Source organism: Mandrillus leucophaeus, unplaced genomic scaffold (genome assembly GCF_000951045.1).
Source record: "Mandrillus leucophaeus isolate KB7577 unplaced genomic scaffold, Mleu.le_1.0 Scaffold522, whole genome shotgun sequence".
NCBI classification, from domain to species: domain Eukaryota; kingdom Metazoa; phylum Chordata; class Mammalia; order Primates; family Cercopithecidae; genus Mandrillus; species Mandrillus leucophaeus.
Genome location: NW_012105609.1, coordinates 625,636 through 631,192, shown reverse-complemented (window position 1 = coordinate 631,192; position 5,557 = coordinate 625,636). Strand labels below are relative to the sequence as shown.

Sequence of the window (5,557 nt, the reverse complement as noted above, 5' to 3'; positions counted from 1 at the left end):
AAAAAAAAAAAAAAAATTATCTGGGTGTGGTGTCACGTGCCTGTAGTCTCAGCTACTTGGGAGACTGAGGCAGGAAAATAGCTTGAATCCTGGAGGCAGAGGTTGCAGTGAGCTGAGATCGCACCACTGCACTTCAGCCTGGCGACAGAGCGAGACTCTGTCTCAAACAACAACAACAACAACAACAACAACAACAACAACAACAGCAAACATGGTGGAGTGGAGAAAGTTCCAGAAGAGCCTGCATAGCAGGAATCTCCTCAGGTGAGAACTACATCCATGGGTCCTGAGGGCCACAATGCCCATCATCTCCAGGTGTTGTACTTTCACTTGGTTTATTTGATTCTTTGTATTTATTCATACAAATAATGGTTTGCAATGAACATGGCATCGTTTTCAAAAGCAACATGGCCATTACTTATTGGGGCATCTCCAGGCTGGCCTCTGCACTGAGGAGGTGTAAATTTCTAGGCTTGGCAATCTCTTCCCTGGGGACACCGTCTGAGGCTGGCTGGTGTCGCTGTCTTTGTCCCCACTAGTCCAGCCTCAGACTCCAGGGGGAGCTGTGAGCTGGGCGGTGCTCTGCTGGTTTGAGCAAGGGGTGGGGCGACTGACTGTGTGTCTCGAGGTCTGGGCTGGGCGTCCTTCCTTCCTTCCTGACTCCTTTCTCCTAAGGGACAAGTGGGAGGGACGTCTTTGTCTCTCCCAGCTCAAGGGATGAACTGCTCCCCTGGGACCCTGTCAGCCCAGGCCCCCTGACAAAGGCTGCAGTGTGTGGTGCATAGTTTATTTCTGTGAGTTGCTAATGCTAGGTGAACTGCTCTGACAGAGACTTACAGGGTGTTGCGGTAGGAGAGACCCGGCCACCGGGCATCTGGAAATCCCCCGATCCCATCGGATGACGACCTGGGGCTGAGAATCCCCAAGCGGAGCCTGGCTCTGCTCCCAAGAAGTAGAGTTTTTCTTTGGCGTCACCGTATGGGAAGTGTCTACACTGCAGTGTCGGACTTAGCAAAATACCGCCAGCTCAAGGGGGTGCCCCTGGCGGCCAGTCCTGGGTTCAAGAACCAACAGTCACTGTGCAGTGCACAACCTGTTCGGTTCTGTGTGACAGCTCTGCTGACACTCAGACCTGATCACGGATCTTGGGAACCCCACCGCTACCATTAAACGCCATACGCCAAAGCTTCTTCAAGAGGGAGAAATGCTCCCTGTCCCTCCACTTCTCCGTCCTCTCCTCCTTTAACCTTTCCAGGCGTGTTGGGCACAGCTGGTCCTCTCCATCTTCTGAAGCGTCCTTTGGCTTCTGTGATCCAAGAGAAGGATTTCTAGCTGCTTCTCTGGCTATCTCCCTTCATGCACCTCAGTGGGCTCCTCCAGGAGCTCAGCCCCCTTCCCTCATTTTTTTTTTTTGATATGGAGTCTCACTCTGTCGCCTAGGCTGGAGTGCAGTGGCACGATCTCAGCTCACTGTAACCTCCACCTCCCAGGTTCAAGCAATTCTCGTGCCTCAGCCTCCTGAGTAGCTGGGATTACAGGCGCGCATCACCACGCCTGGCTAATTTTTTCTATCTTTAGTAGAAGACGGGGTTTCACCATGTTAGCCAGGATGGTCTTGATCTCCTGACCTCATGATCCGCCTGCCTTGGCCTCCCAAAGTGCTGGGATTACAGGCATGAGCCACCGCGCCCGGCCTCTTTTTTTTTTTTTGAGACAGAGTCTTGCTCTGTTGCCCAGGTAGAGTGCAGTGGCGCAATCTCCACTCACTGCAACCTCCACCTCCCAGGTTCAAGCAATTCTCGTGCCTCAGCATCCTGAGAAGCTGGGACTACAAGTATGCATCACTACACGGCTAATTCTTTTTACATTTTTAGTAGAGGCTGGGTTTCACCATGTTGGCCAGGCTGGTCTCAAACTCCTGACCTCATGTGATCCACCCACCTCGGCCTCCCAAAGTACTGGGATTACAGGCATGAGCCACTGTGCCTGGCCTGGGCCATGCAGTTGAATGCCTTTTCCTCTTTCTTTCACCTGCCTAACTCCTGCTCACCCTTGATGTCTCAGCCAAGACACCACTTCCTTTGAGACAGCTTCCTGAACCACAGGCTGAGTCTGGAACCTCTCCTTCACTCTTATAAAGCCCTGTGCAACCCCCTTCTCTGCCCTTGTCTGCCTCCCCTTCCAAGAGGGCCACTTGCTCTGCTCAGGGTTCCATACCCCAAGACCAGGTACAGGTTGAGTCACCTGACTCTGTGCCCAATTCCCAGACTCAGGGGTCCCAGATCTCAAAGGTCACTGAGTTCCAGAGGGAGCAAGGCCATGCTTGAGGGTCGCCACAGTGAGTTAGTGGCCAGGCTGGTCTGGGACCCAAGACTCTTACCTTCCCCTCCAGGGCTCCCGTGCTCCCCCAGATGCCATCGTGAGCAGAGTTGGGATCCTTGAGGGCCCAAGGGGCCTCAACCAGAAGGGACTTGATGGGCTCCTGTCCTGGGTGGATGACAACCACCAGCCCAGGCTCTTGAGAGCCCAGGATGCTGGCGAGGGCTGTCCCAGAAAGCCAAGAGGGCCAGTGTCAGCACATCTAATGAGTTGCCTCCTTCTCCAACAGGGCTGGGCTGTGGGAGTGCTGGCCAATATGCCAGGCAGGGAGGGCCTGAATTCCTGAAGGTGGTGGTGGCAGCTGTTAGGGTCTGCAGGTTAATGATCTCCAACGTCACACAGAAGAGAATGTGCTGAGGTGTGACCTCCCTCACCCTGCCTTGGCTGCATGGGGCACTGTCTCTCCAGGACTCACCCTGCCCCCCACTAGACTGAAGTCTGAAGATCAGCCCAGTCTTCTTTCAGGCCTCAATGCCCTCTCGCTTCCCCAGCCCTAGGGACTCCTGGGTCTTCCCAGAGGCTGCTCTGCGAGGTCCCTCTGGGCCTTTGCTAATGCTGTGCCCTCTGCCTGTCTCAGAGTTGAGCCTGGCCCGTTTCTCAGGGAGCTCCTGAACACCGAGGAATTGCATTGCTTTGTAAATAAACAAAAAGTGCCAAACAAGCCTGCCTGTCACTTGGGAGATGGTCCCTCTCCACCCCACCAAATTTGCTAATCAAACAAATAACCTAAAATAGAATAGAAGGAACTCATCTAGACTTTTCTTGTACCTCTGCTCCCCAAACAGCTTCTCCTTTTAGGTCTCCAAAGCAGCCCTGTTCTCTCTGGCCCAGGCCTCTGCCGGAAATTCAGCCTGACCTTAATTAATTATTATTATTTTTCATTAAAAAAATTAAATATATACAGACGGGTGAGTGTGGTGGCTCATGCCTGTAATCCCAGCACTTTGGAAGGCCGAGGCTGGTGGATCACTTGAGATCAGGAGTTTGAGACCAGCTCAGGAGTTTGAGACTAGCCTGGCCAACATGGTAAAACCCCATCATCTCTACTAAAAATACAAAAATTAGTTGGGCATGGTGGTGCATACCTATAATCCCAGCTACTAGGGAAGCTGAGGCAGAAGAGTCACTTGAACCCAGGAACCCAAGCAATATATATACGTAAATGAGGTTTCACCATGTTGCCTAGGCTGATCTCGAACTCCTGAGCTCAAGCAATCCACCCACCTTGGCCTCCAAAAGTGTTGGGATTACAGCCATGAGCCACTGTGCTTAGCCTTATTATTTGAGTAAGGGTCTCACTCTTTCACCCAGGCTGGAGTGCAGTGTCATGATCATGGCTCACTGCAACTTTGAACTCCTGGGTTTAAGTGATCTTCCTGCCTCAGCTTCCTGAGTAGCTGGGACTATAGGTGTGTGCCAGCATGCTCAGCTAATTTCTTTAAAATTTTTTTTTTTGTAAAGACAAGGTCTCACTATTTTGCCCAGGCTAGTCTTGAACTACTGCACTCAAGCAATGCTCCCACCTCAGCCTCTCAAAGTGTTGGGATTACAGATGTAAGCCACCATGCCCAGCCTCAGCTTGACCTTTATATCTGAACGATCCTCCCCTAGGTGTTGGAGAAGCCTTCTAGGACCCCCATCCCAAACCTTCCTCCTTCTCACTTAACACAAGTGCGATGACTTGCTCAATGGCTGTGAGCTCTGTGGGGCCGGGGATGGTGGTGCCTCATTCATCAATCCATGTGCACTCCTTCCACAGGAACTGGATGGATGCTCAATGACTGTCTGTTGGATTATGAATGGCAGGGGGCCTTGGAAACTGGGATATTGTCTTCCTCTCTGGAGCTGCCTAGTTTTTTTTGTTTTGTTTTGTTTTGTTTTTTGCATAGTAGGTGCATCTCAGTCTTCTATTAATAAATTGCCCAGAGGCACAGACTCTCTCAGGCAAGCTGTCTGGTTCCTTGCTATTTCGCTAGTCTTTCTCACTGTTTTTTCTCTCCCTGAGTTTCCACTGGAGCAAGCGACTTGACAGTTTCACACTAAAACGAAACACTTTCCCCAAGATTCCTCCTTGCTTAGTTCCTGGAATCTGCTTTTCATCTTTCTTGGCTTATAAAGCCAGTGACTCATTTACTGAGCCAGGATTCACTTCTCCACTGGGATTTCTTGTAGGAAAACTGAGTGTGGCAGGTGACATCATTTTTCATTCTGCCTGCCCCCTCTTGTCTCTGAATTTATCTAAAACTCCAGATTTGTTGAATCATAAGAGGCAGTGGAATTGTTAGTTTTTCCTTTGATTTAGGCAGCCCTCATTACACCATGGCCCTATACCCCTAGGGGCTCACCCCAGAGCCTTCGTAGAGCTTCCAAGGCCCCCAACCTCCAAACCTTACAAAGACACAAAATCACCTGTATTTCCTCGCTAAGTTTCCACATAATGACAACAACTGGCTCTCACTGGAAATCTAGAAAGCCACTGGATTATTTCTAATGTACTTTCAAAATGCCAACCCTTCTCACCTTTCTAGTTACCCAGAAATCACACATACACACAAGTACAATTCCTAATTTGTAATAATCTAAAAACTCAAATGAAAAATATAGAGTCCACAACCTGAACATAGTCAGTGTTTATGTTGTGACTGAAATGACCTAGGGGTTTGGTCTAGGTCCTGCTGCTCGCCACACAGAAAGCCAATCACTGAAACGAGCATTGCCAGGAAAGAAGGCTTTATTCATGTATTCCAGCTGAGATGAGAGATCAGTCTCAAATCTGTCTCTTTGAACGAAATTAGGGGTTTAGGCCAGGTGTGGTGGCTCATGCCTGTAATCCCAGCACTTTGAGAGGCCGAGGGGGGCAGATCACGAGGTCAGGAGTTTGAGACCAGCCTGGCCAACATGGCAAAACCCCGTCTCTACTAAAAATACAAAAATCAGCCAGGCGTGATGGTGTGCGCCGATAATCCCAGCTACTCAGGAGGCTGATGCAGGAGAATCACTGAACCCAGGAGGCGGAGGTTGCAGTGAGCCAAGATGGTGCCACTGCACTCCAGGCTACAGAGCCAGACTTTGTATCCAAAAAAGAGACCAGGCGCGGTGGCTCACGCCTGTAATCCCAGCACTTTGGGAGGCCAAGGCAGGCAAATCATCTGAGATCAGGAGTTCGAGACCAGCCTGG

General features: G+C 50.6%; 1 long non-coding RNA gene across 1 annotated transcript in view; it reads left to right on the top strand.

The window, feature by feature from the left end:
- Positions 1–3,278, top strand: part of LOC105551466 — a 10,639-nt gene extending 7,361 nt beyond the window's left edge. Inside the window, exon 2 of the long non-coding RNA XR_001007866.1 lies at positions 2,609–3,278. This is a non-coding gene — a long non-coding RNA (uncharacterized LOC105551466). The remainder of the gene's footprint in view (positions 1–2,608) is intronic.
- The last annotated feature ends 2,279 nt before the right edge of the window (positions 3,279–5,557 follow it).